Below are 12,458 nucleotides of genomic sequence, written 5' to 3' on the forward strand. Positions count from 1 at the left end.
TGATTTAAGACTTTGACCTTTGGATTAATCTAATAAATTCTAAAGATTATCTACACTGGGGATCAGTGGGTCTTGGGCACCTGTTTGGGTCTAATTGTGTTATGTTTGTGTATCTTTAAGAATTGTAGTCACCAGCAGGATTTCTAATCCTGTAAATATCTTCTTGCTTTATGTCTCTTACACAGGTTGATGACCCTGGTTGTGATGTAAACTGAGATCTTTTGGGGGCCAAGAAACTGGATCCACCTGGGAAAAGCCTGCAAACTCCCAGTTATTCAATTGAACATTTGCCACAAACAAACTCAGCGGTTCAAACTTCCAGTTATTCAAGTGGAGATCTCTGTCTGATGGTCCTCTATTGAGTAGCCCAGTCATCTCCCAGCCCCAGGCCAAGATGTATCCCATATAATCACAATTTGTCAATCCATCTCTGCCAAATTCTTAATGAGGAGTTTTGCCCACTAAGAAAGCTTTCTTCTTAGTGAACAATTAAAATTCCCTTTTTGCCACACAGACTTTGGGTTTGTGAATTCTTTCGCATCGGACCTACGTCTCCAAGTAGAGGGGATCTCTCCCCATATTCCCACACCTCATCAGTTGGACTCCTGAGCAAAGATACCAGAGACTCTTAGCTTGGTTGTTTCACACTCAGCAGCTCCTCTGAAGCAATCACTGAGTTCAGTGGAGAAGTCCCCATGACCAGAAATAAGGTAAATATAAAAATACTGTTTGGAAGTAGATTGGGAGATTAAGTGGGTGTAGTGGGATCAGATGAACCTGAATGGAAACAGAATTCACCTGAAAGAAATTTGCTGGGAGTCACAGAGACCTTACCCATATCAATCTTCCTTTAGGCTTATTTGTGTAGAGACCCAGTGTTGAGGGCCACAGATAGTGGGGGAACTCTGGGTGAGGTATAAGACCCTTCAGCCTGGAAGGAACCTGCTGACAATGTCTAGTTTGGCTCTCCACTTCCCTTTGGTGTTCTCACTCTTCCTGAGAAATCAGAGAGGGCATGGCCACCTATGTTCTACTTGAAGGAAAGGGATACTTACTACATATCTATAGTGCTTATAGTTAACACATGCACAGTGTGCTGTAGTTATGTAATCCTATTAAGGTATTTGAGAGCTGAGAGGACTTGAAATAAACAGACTCCATCTTTGACCATCCTTGTGAGTCTCCTGCCTTTCTTCACTCCTCCACTAAAGACTGGAAGAACAAAAAGTCAAGAATATCAAAATAGTTACTGAAATAAATACAAAGGACAGTGACCTAGCAGTATGACATCTAAAACTATTATAAAGTAGCAGTCCTCAAAATCATCTGGTACTTGCTAAGAAATAGACTGGTATCAGTGGAAGACGTTAGACACACGTGATACAGTATTCAAAGATTATAGTAATCTAGTGTTTGATAACTCCCCAAACTCCAGCTTCTTGGATAAGAGCTCACTATTTCACAAAAACTCTTGGGAAAACTAGAAAAATAAGATGTCAGAAACTCTGCATAGACCTACATCTCATACCCCAAACCAAAATAAGTTTAAATGGGGACATGATTTAGGGGTAAATGGGTAATACTATAAACAAATTAGGAGAGTAAGAGATAGTTTATCAGATTTCTGGAGAAAAGAGGAATTTATGGCCAGAGAAGAACTACAGAATATTATGAAATGCAAAATGGACAACTTTGATTACATTAAATTAAAAAAAAAATTAGTGGGGGCAGCTATGGCACAGTAGCTAAGGAGTACCAGCCCTGAAATAAAAATTTGAGTTAAAATCTGGCCTCAGAAACTTAACACTTCCTAGCTGTGTGACCTTAGGCAAGTCACTTTTACCCAAGTTGCCTCACCAAAACAAAAAAAAAAGTTTTGCACAAACAAAACTGTAATGTCCAGGCTAGCTTTCTGGAGGTCCTCCAGGAAGGGCCTTGGTATCAGCAGGATAGACACCAGGAGAATGGACAAAAATAGAATCCAAAATCTTTATTGTCTCTTACACAGTGTGTGTCTGACATAGTCTGACCCAGTTTCCTCCAGCCGTCTGCCAGTCTCAACCAGTCTCCCCCCCTAGTGCAGGAGGCATGAGAGCCACCACTAGGCTGGTCAAAGATAGAATGTCTCTCTTCCAGACCTTCTTAGTCCTTATATACCTTATTCTAATTACATCATTATAGCATACTGATTATGTGTGAACTTGGAGAACCATTATCTCATCAATTCCACTGAGTTAACACCTTGTTTCACGCATACTTCTCCAGAGTTCCGGCCCTCTACATCTCCTACTTTTTTTTTGTTTTAGAACAGAAGTGGTTGTAAGGGTCTGAGAGGAACCTCACATAGTGTAAGAGGAAGTAAAAAGGCTTTAAGGTCTTAGGCACCCCGATGTATTCTGTGTGATCAGCACTAACTGCCTCATGAGCCGAAGCTCTAGTCTCATTGAGAAAGCATCATCAATGGGAGAGGTCTCCTTCCCTTATTAGCTGTGCATGTGACCTCATAGACCCTATATAAGCAGTGGGGACCAGGAAGTAGGTGGAGTTCAACAGGAGTCAGTGGGAGTTCAGGAGGAGGTCAGTAAGAGTGAAGGATGTGAACACATGGAATAAAGACCTGATCTTGTGAGTCTGCTGTCTTTGGGTGCTCTGTTGGACATGAGAATCACTGCTCAGAGAGGCAGTGGCCAGGAATCTGAGAAGACCTGTGATTGGGTAAGATTCCTTAAGGCCTGGGAATTAGGCATTTTCCCTCTCCCCAAAGAAAGCTACAATTAAACTTGGATATATATATATATACACACAAATATTTATAAACATACACATATATGCACATATACATGTATTAAAATTGTACTATGCTTATTTCCTCCTATTATTTCTCTGAGTGATTAATATCTTTCCTTCATAAGTCCAAGTTTTTCCATGTTTTTCTGAATCAACCAGATCATCATTTCCTACACCACAAGTTTCCAACCCAAGCACATGCCACCTGAGACATTGTCTATGAAAGTTTCCCCCCCCCCCAGAATTTTGCATTTCTTCTGTTCTTGGCTATTTAGGTTTTATTTATGCAAGAAAATTTTAATTTAAAATGGAAATTATCATTTTTATACTTCTACAATGCTCTCATATTATAATTTTTCAAGTTTTCCTTAGTTGCTTTGAAGTTTCTGACCTTTTGTTCTTCCAAATGAACTTTGTTATTGTTTTTTCTAGCAGAGTAAAATAACTTTTTAGTAACTTAATTGAAATGTCATGGATGCAATAGGTTTGTTAAGTAAAAATGTCATTTTAAAATTATATTGGGTTTACCTACTCATGGACAATAAATATTACTTCAGTAATTTAGAACTGACTTTATGTGTGTAAAAAGTGTTTATGTTCATATAGTTTGTGTCTCTTTGTGGGTATACTGTTAGGTATTTTATATTGTCTAGGTCTAATTTGAAATGGTCTAAAACAATATTGAATAATATTGGTGACAGTGTAGTTTATCTATTAACACTTTTCTGATTCAATCTCTTTTAACTTTATCTTTTGTCTGAGGTCATTACTACAATCTCTGCTTTTTTATATATTGAATTCTTCTCCTGTCCTTTATCTTTGTATGAATCTCTCATTTTTGCAATGTTTCCCGAAAGCAACATATTGTTGAATTCAGATTTTTAATTTGCTATCAATTTCCATTTTATGGGCAAGTTCATCCCATTTACTTTCAAAACTACAATTATTTGTTGTGTATTTTCCTCCTTCCTATCCTTCGTATCCTACTTACCTTTTCTCTTCACTCCTCTGCTTTACTTCTATCTGCTATCTTGCCCTCCTATTCCTTAACCTACTTTCCCTTCTAAGAATTCCTCTTTTTTTTCCCTCCACTATCTCTTTGCCCTCTTATTTCTTTCTGATTTTAGAAGATTTTATAGATACACACACACACATATACATATATATATATATATATATATATATATATATATATATATTGTGCTCTCTTTGACTCATTCCCAATGAGAATAAGGTTCTAGCACTACTTGACCCTACAATACTAGCTACTTTCTGTATCACTTTTTCTTTTTATGTGTTATCTGTATGATTCATTTGTATGCATCCTATCTCTCCCTACAGTTTTATTTTTTTAGAATCACCCCATCATACTCAGCTCAATTCACACTTTTTTTCAAACTACTCAAATAATGAAGACAATAATAAGAATATTGCAAATATTTTCACATATATGAAGTAAATAATTTGACCTATAATTGATCTTTAATGTTTACCTTATAATTTCTCCTAAATGTTAAATTAAGTTCTGAAGTTTTTGTCACAAAAACCTCAAAGTCTTTGAATTCATTAATTATCTCTTTTTTAAATTAAGAATTTATATTTAATTTTGTTGAGTAAGTTTCCCTTGGTCATAACCTTAGCTCTTTAGTTCTAAAAAAGTTTTATTCCTAGACCTTCAATTCTTCAATGTAGTAGTTGGTAGGTCTTGTGTAATATTTATTATAGTTCCATGATATTTAAATTGCTTTTTTTCCTTGTTGTTTTTTCAGTGGTGATCAGTGGATTGTTTTTTTTTTTTTCTATTTCTGCTTTGCTTCTTATTGTAGAACTTCAGGGCGATTTCCCCTCATAATTACTTGTAATATCATATCAAGTTTTTTTATTATATTTTTCAGGGGGTCCAACTATTCTTAGATTATTTCTTCTCTTTATGTTCTCTAAATTAGTTGTTTTTCTGATAAGATGTTTCACTTTCTTTTTTACTTTTTCATGTAATGCTAGTAAAACCGAGGTAAGACAGAGATTGGTTTTTAATCATTTTAATTGTGGAGAATTTAGACTATCCGAGACTAGCCAGCTGCATGGGACTCTTGTCTCAAAGCATTCAGCAGCAAGCAACTAATTCAGAAGACTTTTATAGCTAGGGGAAACAAAGGCAAATGGGAGAGGGGCAAGGATACTGAACAAGTCATAGCTCCAGGAAAGGACCATAACTCAATCCTGATGGGATAAGGGTAAGGGAGATTGAGAACACTGGATGAGTAGACAAGAAGGTCAAGGGCAAGAAACAGTGAGGTGAGGGGCAATACTCAAAACAAAAAGGAGAGCAAATTATCCCAGCAAACATTTGAGATAAAACACCTGGAGTTTTATGACTCAATGGTATTTCAGGGCCTCTCTTCCAACTTAGTCCCAGTGGCAAGGGACAAAGAAGTGGGGCTATAATAACCTTATTCAGAGCATAATAATTCAGGGAAACTGAGGCACAGAGGGTCCAGTTGTTGTGGGCGTAGCCCCTTTAAGATTCCTTGTCTGATCTACCTTTGGGACAAGATATTCCTAGGGGAAAAGATCTGTATCTGAGCCAGTTTGGGCTGTACCCAGCCCCCAGCTGGTTTGGGTTTTTAGCCCCCTTTGATATAAGATGTGGTCATACTAGTTTGGGCTGTACCCAGCCCCCCCCCCCCCCACCGGATCTGAGCTGGCTTGGATAAAGCCCACCAAAAATCTGGCCTTCAAGGAATTAACCTGAGCTCCATCCATTGCTTCTTCAAGCAGATAAAAAGAGCAAAGCTAGAATCATCTTTGGTCAGAGATTTGAAAGATGCCAGCTAAGATGCTTGCAGCAGAGATTCTCTGTTCCCGCCGCTTTCGGTGTATATCTTCCTCTCTCTAATGCCTTTTACTAACCAGACTTTAACCTTACTTCAAAACCTGGCAATAAACATCTTTTTACCCATCTAGGTTTTCGGGCCTGTAAATTCATTTACAGGGGACTCTCGCCGCCCCTAGACCTGACTTAACTTTGTATCCTTGCGCTGATTCCTAAAGGGGTTTCAGGGGAGCTCCATATGACTCCCTGTACCCCGAATCCTGCCACTAGACCTTAATTAATCCTATTGAGGTATATACTTTCTCATTAGGTATTTACCTCATAATTTGGTTCATGTTACCTCATCATCTTGAGGTTCCCTATTACCTCATCACAGTGACCAAATCAAGTTAGAAAACTGGAATCCCAAACTCTCAGAGTTAGAGCTTAATTTTTTAATGTAGAAACTTCAATTAAATTTTGTATTATAAGAGCCATCTTTGCAACATGGATTCTCTGTTGATCAATCCAATTCGACAACCTCTCATCCTGCATTTCTTATTTACTTTCTTTCCTTTTATAAATCTTGCACAAAAGAACCCTATGTATTGGGAAAACCTCGTTTTTTACTATGTCAATGATACCAATATAGTATTCAAAGCATCTCCTCAGCCATGAGTAATTATTACTAGCATACAGTAGAGGTACACAGGGCTTCATTTTCTTTTCTTGTGCCAGGACACTTACTCTGTCTCCACTACTGAAGCACAAACAGCATTTGTAAGTCAGAGAAATCCAATTAATGGGGTGCGGACTCCACCATTGCAGCTGCTGTTTTGAATACAAACACTTCAGGGAGAAAGTGCCCCAAAGCAAGGAAGATGGGTAAAGAGTCTTGTTGGGGATATTGATGGGCCAGAAGAAGCAAATCAGCTGGCTCACCCTCAACTCAAGTTTATAATCTCTCCAATCTGGGACCCTGTAGTATGATTTATGTCTATTGCAAGAAGAAGTAATTTCAGAAAATGAGATCATTACTCCATACCCCAAAGGATAATAATTTTTCTTTTTTTTTTTTTTTTTTTTTTTTCAAAGGATAATAATTTCCATTTGTTTGGAGGGAAACCAATTTTGGGGGTGAATGGACCCCAGCAAAATACTACCCAGTATCTAACTGGGCCTCTACTAAAGAGAAAACAGACCCTATGCTAATCTTCACTCTTGTACTCTAGTAACCAACTTGTATACTTTTTTGGCTTAAGCTTATCTCTGTAACACTCTCCATACTATATTTCATTCCCAGTTTCTAGGCAGCTTCTATACTGGTTGAATATATCAAGTGTCTCTGGATTTGGCCTCCAAAATAGACTTAAAAACTTTAGCATTGCCTTCTAAACCCTGTTTAGGGAAGACCTCCTCTCTCACTTTCAAAAGATTTATTTTTGCAAATCAAAGAGTGGGGAAAATTGATATGATTTATTCTCTTCCCCTGTCAGAGGAAGCCCAAATGGCTTTTATCAGATATAACAAATTCCCAGATTACACTATTTGAAAAGTGACTATGTGGATGGAAATCTTTTGTCTATCCCTCAAACCTTTGTGAATCTTTAAGCAACCTTTTGAGATACTGATTAGTGTATTTTTTATTAAAGCTTTTTATTTTCAAAACATATACATAGATAATTTTCAAAATTCACTATTGCAAAACTTTGTGTTCCATTTTTTTCCTTCTTCCCCCCCATCAATTCTCCTAGATGACAAGTTAATCCAATATGTTAAACATGTGTGTAAGAGCCCTTTAAATGATTTTGAGTGCCCCCGGAAGTAATCTCTGTGGATATTAGGACTGCCTTGTAGGTGGGATCTTGGCCACGTTGAGATAGCTTCCTAATGGGTGACTCTCTCGCTGATTGGCTGTGTGTGTGACCTCACAGGCCCTTTATAAGCCCAGTGCAGGCAGCAGTCGCTCTCTTTAACCTGGTGCTCTTCACCCTGGCTCCCTAACCTGGGTGGCCAAGCCAAGATGGGTAGCCAAAAGAGGTAAGGAGTTTGGTAGTGAACGCGTGGGTCTTCAGACCAGGTGTTCACTAGGGAACCAACAAGTCAGGGCATCAGTCAGGGCATTATGTGAGTAGGTATAATAAAGACTTTTAAGATTACACGTGGCTGTTCTTGAGTGCGCTACCGGTTATTAAGCTATAGATTCAAGAGATCGTGGCCAGAGACCTTTGAAGGCCTCAGAGGAGGCGAGCCGGGTAGAGTTGGCACTGCAAAGCTCAGTGGTCAAAGGTACTCTGTTGGGCCTAGGACAGACTAGTAATTGAAACTGCCAGGAGAGCACGTTATACATGTGCAATTCTTCTATACATAATTCCACAATTATCATGCTGCACAAGAAAAATCAGATGAAAAAGGAAACAAATGAGAAAGAAAATGCAAACAAACAACAATAAAAAAAGATGAAAATACTGTGTTGTGATTCACACTCAGTCCCCACAATCCTCGCTCTGGGTATAGATGGCTCGCTTCACCGAAAGTCCAATGGAACTGGCCTGAATCACTTCGCTGTTGAAAAGGGTCACATCTGTCAGAGTTGATCATCCTATAATCATTGCTGTGTACAATGATCTTCTGGTTCTACAGACTTTACTTAGCGTAAGTTTATGTAAGTCTTTCCAGACCTCTCTGAAATCATCCTGCTAATTGTTTCTTATAGAACAATAATATCCTATAACATTCATATACCATAACTTATTCAATCATTTCACAGTTGTTGGGCATCCATTCAGTTTCCATTTCCTTGCCATTGCAAAAAGGGCCGCCACAAACATTTTTGCACAAGTGGGTCCCTTTCCCTTCTTTATGATCTCTTTGGAATACAGACCCAGTAGTGACATTATGGGATAAAAGAGTATGAACAGTTTGATAGTCCTTTGGGCATAGTTCCAAATTGCTCTTCAAAATAGATCAGTTCACAACTCCACCAACAATATATTAGTATCCTGGTTTTCCTATATCCCCTCCACATTCATCATTATCTTTTCCTATCATCTTAGCCATTGATTAGCATATCTTTATACAGTCTGGGACCTGGTCTGCTAGGTGCATTCCATCTGGCTCTTTGATTTCTCCACTGACCTCCCTGGCACTTTCTCTCTCTCTCTTATTCTCCTTCTTGAGTTCATGTCTTTACTTCTTAGAAATCCCCAAGGCTGTATTTCTCCTATGAAAGATCTGGTTATGATGAAGATCTTTGCTAAGTTTTTTCAGGATTAGACCCACTATGAAGTACTCCCTCTCTTCCTACTCATAGTGCCTTTCCCTTGCTAATCTGCCAAACTCCTCTATGGATCTAACATGCCAGTCAATGGTTTACTCCTATCTCATGGAGTATTTCCTTTCTACTGGTTAATTGTGAGTTCCCCTGGAGAACTTGCCTTTTCCTTGCTAACTAACTCTCCCAACTCTATTTCATATTTAGCATTCCTGGTGTCCTTTGTATCCCTTCATTTTGTCTGTAACCTATTGCCCCAAATAAATCTACATTTTGCCAAAGAGAAAAAAAGAAACAGTGAATCAAACAGGCAAAGAGGGAGTCCTGCCAAATTCCTTTTATTATACAAAAATGGTGCTGATATCTAAATCAGGAAGAGCCAAAACAGAAAGAAATTTATAGACCGATTTCCATAATGAATATTGCCACAAAAATTTTCAATAAAATATAGCCAAAAAGATTACAGCAACTTATTACCAGGATAATACACTATGACCACATGGGATTTATACTAGAAATTCAGGGTTGATGTAATATAAGAATATCAACATAATTGATGATATCAATAAGAAAACATACAAAAATCATATGATTTCTCAGTAGATGCAGAAAAAGCTTCTGACAAAATGCAACATAAATTCCTTATAACAAATACTAGATAGCATAGGTATAAAGGAAATTTTCCTTAGAAGGATAAGTAACATTTACCTAAAATCATCAGCAAGCATTACATGTAATGGGGATAACCTAGAAGCATTCCCAATAAAATTGGGTGAAACAAGGATGCCAGTTGTTACCACTATTACTCAATATTGTACTAGAAATGTCAACTTTAGCAAATAGAAAAAGAAATTGAAGTAATCAGAGCAAACAAAATTATCACTCTTTTCAGATGATATGATTAGAGAATCCTAGACAGTAGGAAAAAAAAAACTAGTGTAAAGAAATAAGTAAAGTTGCAGGATAAAAAACAAACTCAAATAAATCATTGGCATTTCTATATATTACCAACAAAGTTCAACAGCAAAAGATAGAAAGAGAAATCCCATTTAAAATAGCTGTAGACAATATAAAATATTTGGGATTCTACCTGGTAATTCAAATCCATGAATATATAAACACAATTACAAAGGACTTTTCACACAAATAAAGTCCGATCTAAACACCTAGAAAAACATCAATTGCTTGTGACTAGGCCAAGGTAATATAATAAAAATGACAATTCTATCTAAATTAATCTACTTGTTCAGTGCCATGCCAAAAATTATTTTATACACCTAGAAAAATTAATTACAAATTTCATCTGAAAGAACAAAAGGTTAAGAATAATAAGTAAATAAATGAAAAAAAAATTGAGGGAAGGTGGCCTAGGTATACCAGACCTAAAACTATATTACAAAATGGCAGTCATCAAAACCATTTGCTACTGGCTAAAAATAGAGTCATTGATCAGTGGAATAGGTTAGGAAGATAAGATACAATAGCCCATGACTATAGTGATCTAGTGTTTGATAAACTCAAAGACCCAGCTTCTGTGATAACTCACTATTTGACAAAAATTGCTGAGAAAATTGGAAAGTTGGCAGAAACTAGGCATTGACCAGCCCCTAATTATCTCTACCAAGGCATGATTGAAATGGGTTCATGATGTGATATTATAAGCAAATTAGGAGAACAAGGGATAATCTCCCTCTCAGATCTATGGAGAAAGCAGGAATTTATGACCAAAAGACTGTAGAATATTCTGAAATACAAAATGGATAATTTTTATTACATTGAATAAAAAAGGGTTTTTTACATAATTTATGTTCATGAAAAATCCATATTATCTTCATGGATAAAAATCATCCATAGTGCCATTTATTCTTTCTTTTATGAACCTAGCTTGCTTTTTGTTAGCACCCACATTTGTCTTTGTAGTACCCCTGACTTGCTTCATTTTCTTGTCTTACTTTTACTTCTTTCTTGATGTCCTTTTCTTCTCTTACAGGACATGCCTTACAAGTTTGTGCTTTAGTTCATAGTTTCTCTCCCAGTCAAGAGAATGATAAATCATGTCAAAGCTTTTTGTTTTCCCACTACCAAAATGGGCTCTAAATATATTTCAAACCCAAAATAGGTCTGAAAAATAAAAGCGACACCTGTAGTTTTCTTGTACATCTTGGCCAACTTGTTTTGAATTTCATTACTAGTCTCCATGGCCTTTCCAGGATGAGGGACATCTATAACTATCTGTTTATGTTGAAGAAGTCTGTTTGATATGAAATTCCTGGTTCTGATGGTCATAGTATCATTCATGGTAGCTGTCAGCTTCTTAAGCAACAGGAGGGGGAAAGGCACAACAGTTGGCCATTTTTAAAAGGCTAGAGTTTATTACCTCTCTATGAAGAGGCAGGAGGCATACTTCCTTATCAGTTCTGGAGTTCCTATGCCCTACTATGTAATTTCCTTTACATCATTGTGGTCATCATAGATTCTTGGTTTCACCCTGTCTTTTTGTCCAAAAGATGGCCATGAGTTTCAAGCAGCAAATGATGAGACTGGGTTCAGTAGCAATTCACCTGTGAAGAATTCACAAGAGCTTTCTCTTTGCCAAAAAACTTATGAGAAGAGGTCATAGACAAAATAAAAGGGTAAAATAGAAACCAGGAGTGGTAAATATGAAATAGATTTGGTAGAGCATATACTTAGCAAGTAAAGGGTTTTTTTTTTAATAAAGCTTTTTATTTTCAAAATATATGCATGGATAATTTGATAACATTGACACTTGTGTTTCAGATTTTCTCCTCCTTCCCCCCACAGCCTCCCCTAGATGGTAGGTGAGTCAGTATATGATAAACATGTTAAAAATTCATTAAGTCCAATTTGTTTTTTTTTTATTATATATATATATATATATTTTATAATATTATCCCTTGTATTCATTTTTCCAAATTACCCCCCCTCCCTCTATTCCCTCCCCCCGACGACAGGCAATACCATACATTTTACATGTGTTACAATATAGTCTAGGTACAATACATGTGTGCGAATATCATTTTCTTGTTGCACAATAAACATTAGAATCCGAAGGTATATGCAACCTGGGCAGACAGATATTAGTGCTAACAATGTTCATTCCCCTCCCAGTGTTTCTTCTCTGGGTGTAGCTACCTCTGTCCATCATTGATCAACTGGAAGTGAGTTGGATCTTCTTTATGTAAGTCCAATTTGTATAAACATATTTATACAATTATTTTGCAGCACAAAAAAAATAAAATCAAACCAGAAAAAGATGAGAAAGAAAATAAAATGAAAGCAAACAACAACAAAAAGAATGAAAATGCTATGTTGTGAAACACACTCAGTTCCCACAGTCTCTGGGTGGAGATAGCTCTCTTCATCACAAGATCATTGGAACTGGAATCAATCATCTCACTGTTGAAGAGAGCCACGTCCATCAGAATTGGTCATCATACAGTCTTGTTGTTGCCATGTATAATGATCTCCTGGTTCTGCTCATTTCACTTAGCATCAGTTCATGTAAGTCTCTCCAAGCCTCTCTGTATTCATCCTGCTGGTTATTTCTTACAGAACAATAATATT

The 12,458-nt window shown here is 37.0% G+C and overlaps 1 long non-coding RNA gene and 1 pseudogene across 1 annotated transcript in view; one reads left to right on the forward strand and one right to left on the reverse strand.

The window, feature by feature from the left end:
- The window catches only part of LOC141549102 (uncharacterized), a 31,796-nt gene extending 28,603 nt beyond the window's left edge, over window positions 1-3,193 (forward strand). The window contains exon 4 of the long non-coding RNA XR_012484225.1: window positions 186-3,193. This is a non-coding gene — a long non-coding RNA (uncharacterized LOC141549102). The remainder of the gene's footprint in view (window positions 1-185) is intronic.
- Window positions 3,194-6,796: 3,603 nt separating this feature from the next.
- LOC141549179 (small ribosomal subunit protein eS24 pseudogene) lies at window positions 6,797-11,816 on the reverse strand (annotated as a pseudogene).
- Window positions 11,817-12,458: the final 642 nt, after the last annotated feature.

The sequence above is a fragment of the Sminthopsis crassicaudata genome, chromosome X (genome assembly GCF_048593235.1).
Source record: "Sminthopsis crassicaudata isolate SCR6 chromosome X, ASM4859323v1, whole genome shotgun sequence".
Lineage (NCBI taxonomy): Eukaryota > Metazoa > Chordata > Mammalia > Dasyuromorphia > Dasyuridae > Sminthopsis > Sminthopsis crassicaudata.